The sequence below is a fragment of the Lissotriton vulgaris genome, chromosome 8, assembly GCF_964263255.1.
Source record: "Lissotriton vulgaris chromosome 8, aLisVul1.2, whole genome shotgun sequence".
Lineage (NCBI taxonomy): Eukaryota > Metazoa > Chordata > Amphibia > Caudata > Salamandridae > Lissotriton > Lissotriton vulgaris.
The window spans coordinates 327,705,771-327,724,876 of NC_141696.1; the positions used below are offsets into that span (position 1 = coordinate 327,705,771).

At 42.8% G+C, this 19,106-nt stretch overlaps 1 pseudogene across 1 annotated transcript in view; it reads left to right on the plus strand.

The window, feature by feature from the left end:
- LOC147697001 (suppressor of tumorigenicity 14 protein homolog) overlaps positions 1-19,106 on the plus strand; it is a 381,221-nt pseudogene that overhangs the window by 89,217 nt on the left and 272,898 nt on the right. The gene's annotated exons all lie outside the window — the stretch shown is intronic.

Below are 19,106 nucleotides of genomic sequence, written 5' to 3' on the forward strand. Positions count from 1 at the left end.
AGTAATCCAGTATTGACATGGGGTCTACATTCCTGCTGGAGTAGTAGTGACCCCCCTAGTAGAAGCAAGAGGCAACACAATGTTAGTTTGCAGGGCTGCTACCCTATCACTCATTCTGCAATTGTCAGCAGGCAGTTGGATTGCAAAACTGGAGGTGACGCACCTAGGCACGCATTCAGAAATGAGACCACCAACGCCTGTTTTTTCCCTATTGGTTTCACTAGTGGAGGCCACCTGCATATAACGAGGGCTCATAGAGCCTTGGAGTGATAGGGAATAGATAGGTTGTGGGTCCCTTTATGTAGGATGGAATGATTAGGCATCTGCCTATGCTTGTACAGGGGATACGTGTGGTATAAATTAAGACTGGCAGGGTAGGAGGGGTGATGACTGCTACTACAGAAGACACCATTCAAAGAAAGCATTGGAAAAGCCAGCCGGATTCGCTTTAGCAGTGTTGAGCTTCCTATTATTGGGTTTGCCAATGCTTTTGAAATTAGGTCACACACAACAAAGTAATAGAAGAAATGCTTGAATAAATCTTTGGCACTGGCAATCACCCAAGGGCACTTCACAGTCCATTGATTTTTGCCTACAATGCCACTCTAGAAGCAGACCAATCTTATGCAAATCAGTCTTGGTCCTACTCCAATAGGAACAGTTTTGACAAAACTGCCGGTCCAGGCTCTTCCTAGACAGGAATGCGAACAATCTCCGACCCGTTTTGGCCTACTTAAGCCAAGATGGCTGTTGCGTTGCGTGTAAACGTAACATGGTGGTCATCTTCAAACTGTTCGAAAATATTGTTTGGCTATCTTGGAACATCATTTTTTATATTACCATGATGGCTGCCACTTTTTGCAACATTGCATCATACCATGATGTGTCACGCAGTGCAGAAGTACAGAAAGTGCACTTTGGAGACAGCTGATGCAATTTTAAAAGCCTTTTATATTGGCAAACCTAGTAGGTGTGAGAGATCAGAGATGGGGGAAGGAGAGAGGCAGGAAGGGGAGAGAAAGCGAGAGAGGGAGAAAAGTGTTGGTGAAGGGCGAAAGAGAGTGTGACACTGAGCAGGAGCAGTGCTCCGTTTCAGAAGCAAGTGGCTACATAGGAAGGCTTGAGTGGTGGGAGCAAAGGAATTAAAGCTAGTGCACTTCACAGTGTACTAAGAGAGGGAGCGCTTAGGCGTACTTTTTCTTAAAGAAAAGAAAACGTACTTTCTTAATGTAAGGAGTGGAAGGAAGCATAGAACCAATGAAAATTGAAAATCAGATATAAATGCTCCAGAGACTGAATAAGCACTTGAATAGGGAGGAAAACTATCATATCAAGAGTAGCGACCTGAGATAGATGTGAAATCCATCCAATAATATGTAAGTGACAGACCAAAACCTCACTCCAAGAAGCACTGCATATTATTCTGTCTGCATCAAACAGCTATTGCCTTGCCGGAGTTCGTGGAGTTCCACTACGTGGAACTCCGCGAAGTGAGAAAAAAACTCTGCCACGCATTGCGAGTTCTGAGAGCCACAGAGTGCAGTAGGGTCATGCCGTTCTTGGTGATTTGGGGCGCCTGGTGTTTGTCCAGTGCTGTAAAATCATCGTGAACGGCATCATGCACAGCGCAAGAGGGCACAGCTTCCTTTCTGCTTATCAAGTAGATTTTCTACTTGAGCTGTAGCTTTCCCAACGCGAACGGAAGTTTTCTCAACGTGAGTGGTTGTGAACTGCCACAACCAATGTTATTAAGAAGTCCAACCGAACGCGTGGAGATATCTCTCCAACAGGTTGATTTTCCTTGCTCGCGGTCGCCAACTAGACTTTGGTGAGCGGGGAAAAATCTCGCCGGGAGGTGTATATTCCTCACTCGAGCTCTCCAACTTGACATTGACGAGTGCGAGTGAGGAAAAAAAATCTGCTCCGCAGAGCAGAGTTTTTGGGAACTTCTTGTGCTCTGCGGAGTGCAGAAAACTCCACAAACTCTGCAAACATAGTGGAGTTCACTGCGCAGGGTTAGCCATTGGTGTCTGCAGTGAGACCCCAGCAAATAGCAGTGGCTATTTTTACCATTCCAACCAATAGAATGAAATTCCTATCCATAGCACACTTCAGTGACCCTGCTGCTGTAGCAGTAAAAACTCAAATGAGGGACACTTTGCATTTAGGACTGTCATTATGTTAATGGAGTACATCAGGTATCCTTCTTAAGTAAAAAAATCTAAAAATCTAAAAACATATATTAATGGCTTCTAGGTGACCTTTTTTCTGAATCTTTATGCTTTAACTGTACCATTATCAACTTATTTTAAAGAATGCAATGCAAAAGCCATATGGTACTGGAATGGAAAATAATTTTCTTCTGAGTAGGGTTTGCAAAACTGATGATTCAATGACGTCCATAGGAGTGGAGATGTATTTCAAATCTCCATATAGACCCGTGGAGCGGATGTTGGTTGATTGAATGGTTGATTAACTAGTTAGCTGATTGATTGATTGAGATCTAATAAACTGATTTAGTGCCAGATGTACAAAGACATTTTAAAATTGGAAAACCTGTGAGTTACAAAATCACCGATTAGCAACGACAATATAATTTTTTTTTTTCAATTTTGACATTTTTATTAACAACATGAGGAAATGACAATAGACAAATAAATAGCATTGATAGTAACAAAATCAAACACATTTCAAAAGCTCAATTATATAAATAGGATTATAGCCCAAGGTAATTTTAACTATTCAGTAATATCCCATAAATTTAAAATCAATGATCCTCAGATTTTTTTAAATTTACATAGTGAGCGAGTCCCCCTCGTTTTAGCTAGTGCAAATTCCATATCATATGTTTCTTTAACCAATCCCCACCACTCCAAAGCCACCGGTGGCCCGTGAGATCCAGACCCGAGCTATTGTCATTCTAGCACATGCCAATAAGATGGTAATTAAATCTTTCTGACTAGAATTCTTGTTCTGCCCGCCCATCATTACATATAATACTATAAATGATATTGATCTCCCAAGTTTCTGGGACAGGATTTGAGCGACCATCCGCCAGAACTCTGCTAGTTCAGAACAAAGAAAGAACATATGTTTAAGATCAGCTGCCAGTAAGTCACATTTTGGACACTTTGTCCGGTCGCTAGTAAAGTTATTAGAAGACCATTTTGCTATCCTTTCAGGTGTATAATATAATGAACATATTGTTCTATACTGCTGGAGCCCTTAAATTGGATGAGTGTACAGACCCGCTAATGCTGCTGAGAGCTGACGAAATAGTGTTAGCCGTAATAGAGATCCCCATTCTTTGACTCCAGCGCTCAGCTAATCTAACACAATCATCCTCCCTGTAGGTATTAAAGCTTTTATACCCGATACTAATCAGTGATTTATCATTTACTGCATATAAACAGTTCCATATGTCAGAATCCAAAACATTTGTAAGATCATCTTGAATCTGATAGTACTTAAACTGCATGCCTTCTGGAAGTATATATAAAATCTTCAATCTTTCAAATGTCATAAACCCACTGTAATCATACAGATCCCCAAGAAATGTGATACCTGAACTAGACCATCGCTTACCCACCACATCATAAAACATTTCTGGAAGGCCTGGATTATCCCACAGGGGAAGTTTAGCATGATAGAGCAGTGTGTTACATTTAGTCAGAACAGCACGCCAGATGGTTACGCTGTCACTCGCGGTCTTAAATTTGACCCTCTTATAGTAGTTTGGATCATTAGTTCTGAAAAGAAACATATTATAATCTTCCCTTAGCATAAATTCATGAAAAAAAAGATTATTCCTAGAGTTTATTAGACTGCGAAGACGACCGAGAAAGGCTGACCAAAAGTATAATTTGAGCTTTAATAGATCGATTGCTCGGCACGCTTTTTTATAGCCCCAGATAAAGCTGCTAAAATCCCATCTAGACGCTTAAAGAAGGAGTTATTCACTCGTAGAGGGATGGACTGTAACAAGTAAAGAAATGTGGGCAAAATCTTCATTTTTATTACAATCATCCGCCCACTAATACCCATAGGCACCTTGTGCCACTTTTTTAGTGATTTAACTGTTTCTTTCAGCAATGCCTCGTAATTTAAAGCAACTATCGTATCTATTTTAGCAGAAACCCTAACCTCTAAATAACACTACAAACTCCCTGTACTGAAGCCGGAGGTTTATAATTCAGCAATACTTGAGTTTTGTTGGTATTTAGTCTGTAGCCAGAGATAGCCCCAGAGCTCCTTGCCTCCTGAACTATCCCCTTCATTGCTTCCCCGACGTCTGTTGAGTATATTGCGATATCATCCGCATATGCAGTGATTTTGAGAGAGTTTGTCCCAGATATAAAAGGGCTTATTCGAGGTTGATTTTGCAAGGCCAAAAGAAATGGCTCCAAAGAAAGTGCAAATAATAAAGGTGATAAAGGGCACCCTTGAGGAGTGACACGAGAGATTAAAAAAATGGAAGATTGCAATCGAGCATATGTGATTTTGGCACTAGGATGGTCTTATAGAGCTTGTGCCCATTGTAAAAACTGGCCTTTGAAACCGAATGCTGATAGAGTAGCCCAGAGAAAGTCCCACCCCACTCAGTCAAAAGCTTTTTCAGCGTCTAATAATATCATACAGAGTAGGGTTGACTTAGTCCTGGCAACATCAAATGCTGTCACAGACCCGTCTTGCCCCGATAATGTTTGGCTTGGTGTCCCCTCAGCAATATAATTTTTTTCTATGTACTCAACCTATTGTATGAGTCAAGAAAGCCTTTCCAGCTTACAAAAAGTTTTTGCGATCCATTCTGAATCACAATTAGGCATGAAACAGGCATCCCCTCCTAATTGTGAGTAACAATCATGTGTATTAATGTGTTTGCAAACCATTGATTAGTTACTGGCACCTCAAACGAGGTAGCATCCACTTTGCAAAGTGGAATGTGTTCTTCTTGGCAGACATTACACATTTTGTAGGTAAGATCTGACAGAGGTCACATCTTGAATTATTGAGATCTTCAGGCAGATTTGTATAGCATTAGGATATTAATCTAGGCTGTCCCTCTATCTTCGATCATTACTCGGAAAGGCTCCAACTATAGCTTGCATAGCACCAGAGCTAAGATTGATCCTTATGGAGCACCACAGGTTACCATTGCATCTTTGGATGTGTTATTTATATTCCTATTAGACCTGACATCCTTGACGTGTTATTCCCCAGACATTTTGCCTTCACTTCACTATTTTACTGAACTTGATTTTGTTGGCATTAGGACTCAGTGAACTTTATCCCAGCTAACCAGTGGTAAAGTGCTTGTGCTCTCTCCTTTAAACATAGTGAAATTAGAGTACACCTTATCGGTACCTTTTCATTATTTATTGGCAGGACCACCGGAATATGCAGCAGGGGAGCACAAAAGTATGCATCAGGGTTGACTAAATTATTTGCCAACAAAAGGCAAATTGTGAGTCATAATGCAGCACATTTTTAAAACTATTACTTCACTATTTTTTCCTTTTTACACATAGTAATAGTGTTTGAGCAAAGATTTCACCTCATTAGTACCAATTTAACAATCAAATACAGAAAAAAGCACCCGAAAGATTATCAGTTAACCTTTGCAAAGGGCCTTCCATTGTGCACAAACACACATTGCCACGTTTAAGTAACCTTTGATCCATTTTAGCAGATTTTGCTGCAGGCGATAAATTATGTGACAAATGCGGCAAACCCATATTCATTAGTAAAAAGCTGTGGCTGCAGAACTGCATAAATCCAGTGGCCCTGTGTGTAAATCCCTAGTAAATGGTACTAAATGTAACCAGGGCCTGTACATTAAATGCTATTAGTGGGCAGCAATACCAATTGTGCCACCCACTAAAGAAGCACTGCAGAACATGTCTCAAGCCTGCCACTGTAGCCTATAGTTCAGTTATAAACAGCCATTTCGACCTAGCAAAATAAACCTTTTCCGTGGCCTTAATCATCCTTTTTAGTACGTACAAGTCACCTCTAAAGTAGGCCCAAAAATCTCAAGGGAAAGGGAAAGGTGCATTTACAAAATTAGGACATGTGTACTTAACATTTTACATGCTCTGGCAGTGAAAGACTCCTCATGTTATTTTTCACTGTTGCAAGACTATCTCTCCCATAGAATAACAAAGGATTACCTTATTATAATTAATATGTCCTACTTCAGTTTCGGGCCAGATAGAAAAATACATTTTCCAATCAAATGAATTGTAATTTTAAATCCCCTTTAACAGTAAAGTTAGATTTTAAGTTGCAAACTATACCCGGCCGATGAGCCCATATCAAGGGTGAAACCGGTCCTGGGTTGCATATGCTCTGGTTCAGGGAAGACCTGGCTTGGCAGCTTAGGTTGGACTGTTCACATTGGACCAGAGCCAAGACTGATTTGCATATAGCACGGTCCAAACTGAGGTGGCTTGGTGTACAAAATAATGATGGACTGGGATGCATCCCAAGTAATTGCTAGTGGTTGATATTAATGTAAGCCTTCCATCCATCTCTTTCTTTTATCTTTTACTATGTTGCCCTAAGTGGGACGGGTATGACCAGACGTGGGTCCCGTGTACACTGTGTCACTAGAATCAATCTATACATGGCTGATGAGGCCAAAACAAGGGCAAAAGTGGTCCTGGGTTGCTTATGTTCAGGTTCAGAGAGGATTTGACATGACAGTTCAAGCTGGACTGTTTCTATTGGAGCATGGTCAAGACTGATTGGCATATATATCTGGGTCCAAACTGAGGTGGCATGGGATGCAAAATAACTGTGAACTGGGATGCGTCCCAATCAATGTTCCCTATAATTTCTTTCTTCTGTGTGCGGCAGTAAAAGGTCTCTGTGCACTGCAGCCAAGGCTATGTGCGCCAAGAACCCAACCATGTGTGTGGGTGCAGCAACAAATATCAGTGCAAATATTGCTCAAACATTTGCTTAATAAAGTGAAAAGACAGTGTATTTCTATACATATATCACCACATGAAGGGTCTTAAGACAGGTTTGCAACATTCAACAAACATAAAAAGGATACAATAGTCAAAAGGATATTCTCCATTAAAAGTATTTTAATGTAACAATGTGTCCCTTATTATCACTTATCAAATGTGAATGCTACATCCCTTAGAGGTGTCTGTGTTTTTCAAGATTGACCCACAATGGGTTATGTGACAATGTATTGTTGTGTCCTATCCTTAGCCAACCACAGAACATTCCTTATATGCATTATCGCCTGCTGCATTCTTGCATGACTTTCGCAGCCCCCCAAGTACCACACACAGACTTAGACTAACACATTTTTGTGTGGTGGTCTGCAACACCAAACTAAAATGAATGAATCACACATTTGTAGTGCATTGACAACACCTGAGTGTTATGAGGTAGAAGATGGAACTGCAGCTGCAAAGTGCACGTCATGTGCACTATTGCAGTAGATAGCGCCGACCACCCTGCCAAGAATGTGGGCCCCACTGAATAATGTGGTGAACTCGTCTGGTGTAATTTCAAACACCAGAACACTTTCAGCAGCACCTGCACGTTGTCTGATTTCCATCTGCAACAAGCATCAACGTGCAGGCGGGGACAGGGCTTTCTTATTTTACTACTGCTGGGCCCACAACAAAGGCGGAATTTGAGGGGTCATCAGGCCTCCTTTTGTTTGAGTCTCTTAGCTGGGAGCAGTCAGGAGCCTAACACCTGACACAAATTAAGCGGAGGTGAAACAAAGGCTCAAACCTTGTTGATTCGTCACACTGCGCTTTAAATCAACACATGCATATTACATGTACAGTAAATTCTTTAAGTTTGGAAATGAATGTACAGGATGTGTTACATAAAACTGGGGGATTGCAAGGTGTAGAAGTCACATATCACCTTCCATAGCTCACTGTGTTATTATCCTCGCAATGCGCTCAAACGTACACATGATAGACCTCCTAAACATATATGTGAATGCTTCAGATCGGATATCACTTCTTGTGACGCCACTTCCCGTAAAGTCTTGGCTTGTTATGGCACTTTCTATAATGTCATTTCTTGCGATGGTGCAAAGTCCATTCCAGTGGGGAGGCAGCTGCAGATATATGTTTTCTCCGCAGGCCCAATAGATGTCCATGAGGCTGGAGGTGCCGCACTGAAGGTCCAAATTTAAAATTGTGTTGCTGTAATTAGTGTTCTGACCCACAGGAACTGTACAATTACCTAGGAAGCAAAGAAGAGGAGATTTTAGCTTGTTTGCTCTTTTTGGTTTGTGTGTTGTACCCTCATTGAAATTGTATCTTCTAGTTTCCTGTGCCCATATCTCAGCACACTCCCTCCCAATATCCTGATTAATATGATGTGTGTGCTCTTCTCCCACAATGGGGCTTCCAAAGGAGGCTTACATATCAAATCATGTTGGGCATTCCACTTGCTGTTAAAATAAATATTGGATTCAGGTGCAGTATTGGTCTCCACTGACAAGGGCATTTGGCATTGGTATGGTTGGCTTTGTGATGTTCGGTTGAGTGAAATTTTGATGGGGGCGTGGGGAAGGTGAAGTACCCTAGTCTCTTAAAGTGATATTCCCAAACCTGCATTATGTCCGCAGGCACTTTCATACCATGGTAAACCTCCATTACCCTTTCAAACTCCAATGGATTATTAACAACTGTAAATGTAATATACTTGTAATCCCACTCTGTAGCGTTTACAAATGCATCATCTATTTCAGTCGAATGAAGCTGTATCTGACCATGTATGCGGTAAAGAAACAGGTGGAGGAGACATTTGGCGGTGGGCGGTGGGATTTCTCTTTGAAAGATCAATTTGTCTGCACCTACAGCATGGGGAATGTGTGAGCACACAAAGCAGGACCCATTTGTAACCTTCCTTCCAACCTCCCTCATGTCCCTGTACGACATGTTGTCTAATAGTGCGTTATGAACCCCATTATCCTCTGCTGGCTTGTCAGGGTGTTGGGAGTGGATGTCAGGCATAGAGTGCTGGTCAAAAGTGTAAACAACTGTGTTTTGGAGATCACTGACCCAGTCTGAGATTGACGGGCCGGTGCCTTCTTACGTAGGGTATGCAACGTATACCTGACTGGCACTTGCTTGCTTTTGGTACTCAATTTATATCTAATACTTTGTCTATTTTTGCTGGAACGTTTAGGGGTATCAGGCACAGGGGGATTCAGGGTGAGATCAAGTACCATGTCCCATTCTGTATGGTTGGCAGGGGGTGTGGAAGGTGTGAGGGTGGGCTGTACATGGGTGTCATAGCTACTGCTGGTGCTTCACTTAGTTTGCTTGTTACCAGGAAGTGTCTTGGACGTGGGGTGCACTGTGGTGGTGGGAGTTCTAATCTTGCTGGAAGCACATTTCTCTCTCTCTGAAAGTACTGCAAGCCACTGGAATATAGCAATTGTGACAACAAATATAACAGAGAAAATGATGCCAACTGTACATATCTTTTCAAATGAGAGTTTTGTATGAGGGGTGTGTTTGTTACTGCATCCCAGTCCATAGACCACCATACGATCTCCATACTCATGTTCTTGGATAGTCAGTAGAAACACGATGCCCTCCTCTTGCTCATCATTTAGATCTCGGATGGTCCCGGGTGGATCCTCACGTGGCTCCGATGCATCCATGCTTTCTTTTCAGCTATTCGGACAGCAGTGGGTGAGGAGTCCACAACTTGAAAGGGTCCTTCGAATTTGGGGTCCCGCCACTTCCGGACTTCTTTCTTTACAAAGATGTGTGTCCCAGGGCAGATAGGTGGAAATTCATCAGAAATAGGACCCGTGATCTTTGTCTTTGATATCTGAATGGAAAGGAACTTTGAAGCACGCGTTAGAGCACATAAATAACCGTTCAGCTTTTAAAATCTCAGAAGAACGTTCAGCTTCTAGTTTAGGTCTGGTGGAGGGAACAACTACATTCATTGATCTGCTAGTGACAAGCTGGTGAGGTGTGAGGTGATGATCAGAACTGGGAGTGTTTCTGGGTGTAAAAAGAGCACTGGGAAGGCTATAGAGCAATTTCTTTCGAATTGTGGCACTTATCTTTCTGATTTTGGCTTTGAGAAGGCCGTTGAGGCGCTCACAAATACCATGATATTTACAACAAGGGGTGGTGAGGGACAGAGTCTCTGAATCAAGCAGAAAGCTCTCACCCAGTCAAGAGATCAGGGCTAGATCCAACACCGTTTTTTAGCTCACTGCACCATCCCAGTTTCAGAACCTGGCTGTATGTAAATTAGTCTGTTCCTGTCCCAGTGCATGATGGGAACAGGGCAAACCAAACTACAAAAGCCAATTCTTACACTGGGAAGGAAACAAGCTCCCGGGGACCGGTTTCTGGCAAAACAGCCGTCTTCGGCCCGGTTTGCTTGAATCCTGATGGTGCAATGAGCAAGGGTCTCACATCTGAGAATACCCTTCCACGCTTAGGGTGGACAAAAATATTTACAACAAGGGGTGGTGAGGGACAGAGTCTCTGAATTAAGCAGAAAGCTCTCACCCAGTCAAGAGATCAGGGCTAGATCCAACACCGTTTTTTAGCTCACTGCACCATCCCAGTTTCAGAACCTGGCTGTATGCAAATTAGTCTGTTCCTGTCCCAGTGCATGATGGGAACAGGGCAAACCAAACTACAAAAGCCAATTCTTACACTGGGAAGGAAACAAGCTCCCGGGGACCGGTTTCTGGCATTACAGCCGTCTTCGGCCCGGTTTGCTTGAATCCTGATGGTGCAATGAGCAAGGGTCTCACATCTGAGAATACCCTTCCACGCTTAGGGTGGACAAAAATATTTACAACAAGGGGTGGTGAGGGACAGAGTCTCTGAATTAAGCAGAAAGCTCTCACCCAGTCAAGAGATCAGGGCTAGATCCAACACCATTTTTTAGCTCACTGCACCATCCCAGTTTCAGAACCTGGCTGTATGCAAATTAGTCTGTTCCTGTCCCAGTGCATGATGGGAACAGGGCAAACCAAACTACAAAAGCCAATTCTTACACTGGGAAGGAAACAAGCTCCCAGGGACCGGTTTCTGGCATTACAGCCGTCTTCGGCCCGGTTTGCTTGAATCCTGATGGTGCAATGAGCAAGGGTCTCACATCTGAGAATACCCTTCCACGCTTAGGGTGGACAAAAATATTTACAACAAGGGGTGGTGAGGGACAGAGTCTCTGAATTAAGCAGAAAGCTCTCACCCAGTCAAGAGATCAGGGCTAGATCCAACACCGTTTTTTAGCTCACTGCACCATCCCAGTTTCAGAACCTGGCTGTATGCAAATTAGTCTGTTCTTGTCCCAGTGCATGATGGGAACAGGGCAAACCAAACTACAAAAGCCAATTCTTACACTGGGAAGGAAACAAGCTCCCGGGGACCGGTTTCTGGCATTACAGCCGTCTTCGGCCCGGTTTGCTTGAATCCTGATGGTGCAATGAGCAAGGGTCTCACATCTGAGAATACCCTTCCACGCTTAGGGTGGACAAAAATATTTACAACAAGGGGTGGTGAGGGACAGAGTCTCTGAATTAAGCAGAAAGCTCTCACCCAGTCAAGAGATCAGGGCTAGATCCAACACCGTTTTTTAGCTCACTGCACCATCCCAGTTTCAGAACCTGGCTGTATGCAAATTAGTCTGTTCCTGTCCCAGTGCATGATGGGAACAGGGCAAACCAAACTACAAAAGCCAATTCTTACACTGGGAAGGAAACAAGCTCCCGGGGACCGGTTTCTGGCATTACAGCCGTCTTCGGCCCGGTTTGCTTGAATCCTGATGGTGCAATGAGCAAGGGTCTCACATCTGAGAATACCCTTCCATGCTTAGGGTGGACAAAAATATTTACAACAAGGGGTGGTGAGGGACAGAGTCTCTGAATTAAGCAGAAAGCTCTCATCCAGTCAAGAGATCAGGGCTAGATCCAACACCGTTTTTTAGCTCACTGCACCATCCCAGTTTCAGAACCTGGCTGTATGCAAATTAGTCTGTTCCTGTCCCAGTGCATGATGGGAACAGGGCAAACCAAACTACAAAAGCCAATTCTTACACTGGGAAGGAAACAAGCTCCCGGGGACCGGTTTCTGGCATTACAGCCGTCTTCGGCCCGGTTTGCTTGAATCCTGATGGTGCAATGAGCAAGGGTCTCACATCTGAGAATGCCCTTCCACGCTTAGGGTGGAAAAAAATATTTACAACAAGGGGTGGTGAGGGACAGAGTCTCTGAATTAAGCAGAAAGCTCTCACCCAGTCAAGAGATCAGGGCTAGATCCAACACCGTTTTTTAGCTCACTGCACCATCCCAGTTTCAGAACCTGGCTGTATGCAAATTAGTCTGTTCCTGTCCCAGTGCATGATGGGAACAGGGCAAACCAAACTACAAAAGCCAATTCTTACACTGGGAAGGAAACAAGCTCCCGGGGACCGGTTTCTGGCATTACAGCCGTCTTCGGCCCGGTTTGCTTGAATCCTGATGGTGCAATGAGCAAGGGTCTCACATCTGAGAATACCCTTCCACGCTTAGGGTGGACAAAAATATTTACAACAAGGGGTGGTGAGGGACAGAGTCTCTGAATTAAGCAGAAAGCTCTCACCCAGTCAAGAGATCAGGGCTAGATCCAACACCGTTTTTTAGCTCACTGCACCATCCCAGTTTCAGAACCTGGCTGTATGCAAATTAGTCTGTTCCTGTCCCAGTGCATGATGGGAACAGGGCAAACCAAACTACAAAAGCCAATTCTTACACTGGGAAGGAAACAAGCTCCCGGGGTGGATCCTCACGTGGCTCCGATGCATCCATGCTTTCTTTTCAGCTATTCGGACAGCAGTGGATGAGGAGTCCACAACTTGAAAGGAGTACTTCGAATTTGGGGTCCCGCCACTTCCGGACTTCTTTCTTTACAAAGATGTGTGTCCCAGGGCAGATAGGTGGAAATTCATCAGAAATAGGACCCGTGATCTTTGTCTTTGATATCTGAATGGAAAGGAACTTTGAAGCACGCGTTAGAGCACATAAATAACCGTTCAGCTTTTAAAATCTCAGAAGAACGTTCAGCTTCTAGTTTAGGTCTGGTGGAGGGAACAACTACATTCATTGATCTGCTAGTGACAAGCTGGTGAGGTGTGAGGTGATGATCAGAACTGGGAGTGTTTCTGGGTGTAAACAGAGCACTGGGAAGGCTATAGAGCAATTTCTTTCGAATTGTGGCACTTATCTTTCTGATTTTGGCTTTGAGAAGGCCGTTGAGGCGCTCACAAATACCATGAAACATCATGTGGTAAAAATCTCCTCCACCTGCATTACCATCATCAAATGGCTTCGTAAGATCATCGGGATGCTCCCTCAGGAGACTCAGAAAACCGTAGTCCAGGCCTTAATCACCTCTAGACTGGATTAGCAAAGAAGTAACCTGTAAATTACAGACAGTCCAAAATATGGCGGCTCGGCTGCTCTGTAAATTACCCAACACATCTTCCACTTCCAACTCACTTTGTAAACTGCATTGGCTACGCATTGAAAACCACACGAAATTTAAGGCCCTCTGCTATATGCACAGGATAAACACAGGCCAGGCCCCACCATACCTTAATACCCTAGTGCATCGATACAGCCCGTCCCGTACCCTTCGATCCTCTAATCAGCATAGGTTCCAAGTTCCTAGAGTCAAGAGAGCCAGGATGGGTGGCCGCTCCTTCTCCGTCTTGGCCCCATCCCTCTGGAACTCTCTTCCTTTATCCCTTCGCACGGAACCCTGTTATCTTAAATTTCGTAGAGAAGTCAAGACCTGGTTATTCAACCAATAATACCACTTAGCCAACCATCTGTTTTCCCCTCACTTTTGGTCTCTAGCGCCGGGAAACCTCCGGGTAGCTGTGCGCTTTATAAGCTTAAATATAATAATAATAATAATAATTGCTCTGTGGCTGATAGGCTGAAGTCAACATATGCTTATTACTGAATGAAAAGGTGAACAAGAACTGGCTGTCAGGGTGCAATGGGACACTGAAGAAGGCATTCTTCAGGCCCATGATCGAAAAATATTGTGTATCTTGAGGAATATTTGTTTGACAGCCATCATTCTGGTTGGTGGTGTATCAGGAATGGAAAAAGTAATTGTGCCTTTCTCATTTAAATATATTGTCATATTTAATTTGGTCATGAGATCACGTTCCAAGATATTTGCTGGGGACTGTGTTGAGTAAAGTAGACTCTGCTGAATACATTTACCTCCTATTTCTAATGGTACTGGCTTGGTGAAAGGGACCCTTGTTATTGCCCCAGAGAAACCCTGTGTGTCTGCGCTCTGATTGGAGACGGGCAGTGCTCCTTCCCTTATACAGGAATATGTAGCACCAGTGTCAATCAAGAAACTATACGTTTTGTTGTTAATAGTGACATACACAACTGGGTCCTCTCTTATATTTGTCCAGATCTTTGGAAGCCTAATCCTCTACCTCTCCACCGCATCCCAGTGTTTGTAGGTGTCATTTGCTGATTACCATAATACTGCTGTTGTTGCCCATTGGTGTATGTCTGTTGTTGTGCATAGTCATTGATGGGCTGTGCCTGCATGGGTGGTGCTGCTACCTGTGCGTTACCTCCTAGTGTATTCAGGGCATTTTCAGAAAATTGGTGACAGCAGTCATTTGACTCACTGGTGTGGCTACCATGACTGCATCAGGAGCCTCTCTTTTCTTAAGTTTTTGCTGTACTAATTTAGCAGCTGCGTTTTCAATTGCTAATTGCCTCTTTTTCTCCTGTTCCTGCTCCTTTTTGCAAAAATGAATGATGTGGTGTTGTAGTCAAAGTCAAAAAATATGCTTTATTCGATTTTTGTAAAAGTATAAAATCATAAAAGCAGCAGTTAAAAGAAAAACAGTCAAATTCATATATGTTTTACTTCACAGTTCAGCAGCCCAAAAAGAGTTGTACATCTGCAGTTTAAAAAGAATATACCGTCATAATTAACTTACAAAATATCGTATTTGTCTCTTTCCGAGCTATATACAATAAGTTATTACATTCTTTTTCTTCAATATACTCTTTAAAAGACCGGTCATAATCAGGGTACAATACTCATCATTCAATTATTGTAAAAATAAATAAGTTGGACGATATTCCTGCCTAGTGCCCTGCTTCAAATATTACTTTATCCACTTTGTGTGTTCTTGGGTGTAATATTTACAGAATAATACCGTATGGATTGTTGTTTACTGAGAGGCATTATCACAAGGGCAGAGTACCAGTTCCCTCGACCAATCATTTTTATTTGGGAAGGTCACCAGGCGATGAAATGATTCAAATCTGAACCTTGTTAAAATGTACCTGTCAAAGCCTTTTAAACAATAACAGAGATAAGGTTGAATCCTATAACAGGTCAAGTTCATCTGATGCTGGATGACAGATTTTGTATCAATCTCCCCGATTAATCTTAGCTGCTCAAAGTGACTCATACATAATTGTTTCAATGCCTTTCTTGATATGGCGCAAACCAACTCGGGATTTTCATAATACTCCGGTCTATTAAGATTATTAAAAAGCGTTCTCATGTAGTTTAGCCAAGGGATGTTTCTTGCCTGGTCCAAATTCATTACGTCGCTAATGATATCTCTATTTAGGCCCAGTGCTGGTGTGGACCAGACTCTATGCCATAATAAAACTGGCTGCAGCTTGACAAGGTCTGTAATGTACTCGATGCCCAATTCTGCGTGACAATTAAAAACAGACGTACTCTGTGGGACTTCAAGAACATATCTAAGAAAATAATTTTTAACGACTTGGATAGACGCCACATTGTTAAAACCCCAAATGCCCGCCCCATACATTGCAATACTCCTACACTTTGCTATATATATTTTTATTAGTATCTCAGGGGGTCTTTTACCTAATTTATAAGAAAAATTCATTAGTGCCGTAGTTGATCTTTTAAATAAGAGTGTCCTGCTTCTAATTGCCGGGACCCAAGAACCTGCTCCCTCTAGGAGAACGCCTAGATATGAGAAATTTTTAGTGAATTCAATGGTTACATCACCCACTGTTAGGTTCTTAACTTTACGTTAATCTTTCCCGCACACCATCACAAAAGTTTTCTTGGCGTTGAGTTTTAGGCCCCTATTGGCCATAAACTCAGTATATGTGGTGAGTGCTCGCTGGATACCTATTTTCGTTCTGGCCATTAAGACCGCATCATCGGCATAGAGAAGGGAGACGACCTGCTTGTTTTTATGTCTTGAGCAATCAGTAACATTGGCCCTCAATTCCTCCTCCAAAGAGTTAGTATATATGGAAAAGAGGAATGGGGCCAAGATGCAGCCTTGCCTGACTCCCTCTCTACACGGAATGGTTTGGTGCACTCACCCTTAGGGCCATATCTCACTTTGGCTGAGGCTCCTAAGTACAGCTGTCTTAGGAATTGCACAATAGCTGGCTCAACCTGTATATCTTCCAGGGTACTCCACAACTTGTTATGTTCCACGCAATCAAATGCGGCCGTAAGGTCTACGAATATTACATACAGCCATACATTTTTTGCTTCAGTGTACTTCCCTTGCAGTAATATAAAATTTAAGACCTGCTCCACCGTGCCCATCCCTTCCCTGAACCCATATTGAACCGGGCTCAGAATACTATTTTCTTCAGCCCAGGTCTGGAGTTTATTCAATATCACCTTTCCTGCCACTTTCATTAGTGAGTCCAGAAGTAAAATTGGTCTGTAACTAGATGGATTTTACCGGTCCCCTTTTTTTATAAATGGGAACGATTATTGATTCAGACCAAGATTTTATAAATCCTTCCGAACAACAGGCCTCTAATACTCGCGTTAAGAGTGGAGCCCAGAGATCAATAGTAGTTTTAAATAGATCGATTGGGATCCCATTGGGGCCTGGAGCCTTATTACCCTTACTTTGGTTGCTTGCCAGCGATACTTCCCCCTGTGTAATCTCAATTACAATTGCCGATTGCACAATATTGCATCCTTCCACCTCTTCCCTCTCGGGAAGGGTTATTTCGCCATTCTTCTCCTTCCTATAGACTTTTGAAAATAATTCAATCCAATTATTCTCATCAATGGCAATTTCCAGCCTTGCGCTTTCTTTGTTTGCCAGAAAAGGGGCATTCATGGCCTGCCAAAATAAACAAGAATCTCTGCACTGGGCAGCCTGATACAGGTTAGCCCACGCCTGCTCCTTAATTTCCTTTTTTCGATTTTTTCTTGCTAGATTATAGGCCTTCCTACAGGCTCTGACTTCGTCCCCATCCCTTGTTAAAGTAGTAAGTACAGCCTTAAGAAGTTTATATGTCTTGCTGCATTGACTATCAAACCATCCATCCCCTTTCACTTGCTTCTTGTTTCCAGGGGTAGTCATAATCTTTTGGATGATTTGGGTAATCTGCATAAAGGCTTTTAATACATCAGCATTAGAAGTATCCTCATTTAAGCACGTCATAATAGGTATTAGGGCCTTGATGACTATGTTTTTGTTAGTGAGTACAGGGTTTTTCGCCCCCCCCCCCCATCTTACTGAGAAACCATTCTGGCGAGACAATACTAGGTCTTGGACCCATGTCAAAAGTTCTATTGTAGACCTAGTATTATGTCCATATACCAATATTTCCACGCAAAGGGGTAGATGGTCACTTAATCCAATCGGGTGAATCTTGAATTTTTTCACCATACTGGCATAACGCACTGGCATAATAATAATATCAATCACGGTTCTAAAATCCCGACCAATGTAAGTGGGGTCAAAATTGGTAATTGGGGAACACATTATATTTATGAATTCAAGATCAAACATTGCCATAACTTCATTAAGTTTCTCTCCCCTAGCCGTGTGTACAAAGTGTTTGGTGGGACCCATTTCGTCCTTGCAATTTTTTCCTGAGACACATGCGTTTAAATTACAAGTACTTATCTTAAATTCCCCCCATACCACAATTACATCCTTTACAATACTATTCACTTGGTCAGTTAAATCCTCACTAAAATTTGTTAGCACAATCATGTACTTATCTTTATCAATATTATTGTAAAAATTAACAATTAATAACTTGGTATGGGGTGACAGATCAATAGAGACCATTTGGTAGTAAGGGGTATTCTTTGTCATTTTAATACTCTGTACCATCATCATGTTTGACACATAAGCACATATACCTCCCTTATTTCTCCCTTGAATGAACTGTAATGCAGGTACATGAAATGTTTTATACCCATCCAGATGCTGCTGAGATAATGACCATGTCTCTTGCAGACATAAGATGTCCATGTTTTCGGACAAACTTTTCCCAAACACTGTTTGTGATTTTAGACTTAATGCCACAAATATTCCATGATAGGAATTTTATTACTCCCTGATTTGGTATTTGGATGGGAGATATATCAGGTTTTTTACCTACGTGTTTCCTCTTCGTTTCTGCCTGAAGTGGGCTATTGACTGGTATTTTATCTACAATGGGCTTATTAGAAGAGGACTCTGCTCTGTGAAGTAGTGTGGCTCACTGGTTAGAGGCGGCAGACCCGAGAGCAGAGGACGGCCCGGGACCAGGGTTCGATTCCCGGCGCGGCAGGTCTCTGGACCAGGGTCAGCGGACTCGAGAATTCTCTCGCCTCGGTGCCCACTCTGATCAGCGATCACACTCGGCAACTCTGGGCATTAGCTTGCCTCATCTTCACTAACGGCCCCACCAGACCGCCGGGGATGCCTGGTCTCACCCTGGAGATACTCATTAAGGGACCATCTCTCAGGGAAGCCAGGAAGGGTTTCGCAGCGGTCGAAGCGCCTTGGGACCCTACGGGTAAGTAGTGCGCTATATAAATGCCAATACATTTACATTTACATTTACTCTGTTAGTATTAGATTCACCCGTGATTAGACTTGTGTTAATAGCATAAAAAGGATCGTTTTCTCTGTTGGCACTTTGTTTGTATATATGGAGCTGAGTCTGAGAGGGGCTGATTTCCGAAGGCGTGAGACACATCTCTTATTCTGGACCTCGTATGGGTCATTACTTTTGTGCTGGTTGTTAACTACGTCCCCTCCTGGCTTACAACTACATTTTCCATAGCAATGATCATTAAGTCAAT